The sequence below is a fragment of the Nannospalax galili genome, unplaced genomic scaffold (assembly GCF_000622305.1).
Source record: "Nannospalax galili isolate Female #2095 unplaced genomic scaffold, S.galili_v1.0 scaffold95, whole genome shotgun sequence".
Classification (NCBI taxonomy): domain Eukaryota; kingdom Metazoa; phylum Chordata; class Mammalia; order Rodentia; family Spalacidae; genus Nannospalax; species Nannospalax galili.
Window position 1 is genome coordinate 7,251,560 of NW_008342393.1, and position 1,072 is coordinate 7,252,631.

The window sequence follows — 1,072 nt, forward strand, 5'->3', positions numbered from 1 at the left end:
ATTATGTTAGCTATGTTCCCTCCAGTCCAATTCCCTCTAGGACTTTGAACATAAATGCATGTTGAATTTTGTCAAAGGACGCCTCTGCATCTATTGAGATGACCATGTGGTTCTTGTCTTTGAGCCCATTTATATGATTTATGACAGTTATTGAATTATGTATATTGACCCATCCCTGCATCTCTGGGATAAAGCCGACTTGATCGTGGTGGATGATCTTTTGATGTGTGCCTGTATGCGGTTTGCAAGTATCTTGTGGAGAATTTTTGCATTGATGTTCATTAAGGATATGGGTCTATAGTTTTCTTTTTTTGGTTGTATCTTTACCTGGCTTTGGTATGAGTGCCCTGACCCGTGGAGCAACCGCATGGGGCACCGAGATTGAACCTGGAGGAATGAATAAACAGGGGGCACGAAGAAATGGAGACAAGACAGTATTCTGATCAAGTCTCTTTTATTGAGCAATCACACAGTGTTAATATAGTAAAGCGGAGGGGGGGGGAAGGTAAAGGGCGGAGAGAAGGCGGGGGGAGTGGAAGGCGGCAAGGCCCTGCTGGGGAATTTCTACTACAGTCATGAGCCCTGGTGGTTTCACAAGATAAGGAAGTAAAATGTAGAAAAAAATCAGGGCAAGAAAAACATGTTTTTACAAGGCCACCTGGTTGTTTCAAACTGGGGCAGGGGTACACTTAAGGCTTGGCCTCCAACATCTCCTCCCTTCTGCTTTAATAAAGGTAATCCAGACTCCTCCCGTGAGAGGCTATAGTTCTCACAGTTTTGCTCTTGGTACTTTTGGGGAGGCGAGGCAAAGCAGTGAGGGACCTTTGGGTCCCTGCCCGGGTGACTGCGCCTGTCTTAGGTTGGAAGGGATCTCCCCCAAACCATACACCCGTCATGGGATGAGACCGCAGCTTTGGCTTCCCTCCTGTCTTAGGTGTTTTAGTGAGGGGGCCACTTCTCTTACCCGTCTCTGGCTGCCAGTCAAGCTCGGCGGGCAAAGATGAATGTACCAACCTCATGCTAGTCTGGTTTTTGATGGAAGTGAGAGGGGGTGGGGCCTAAGAAGACCGTT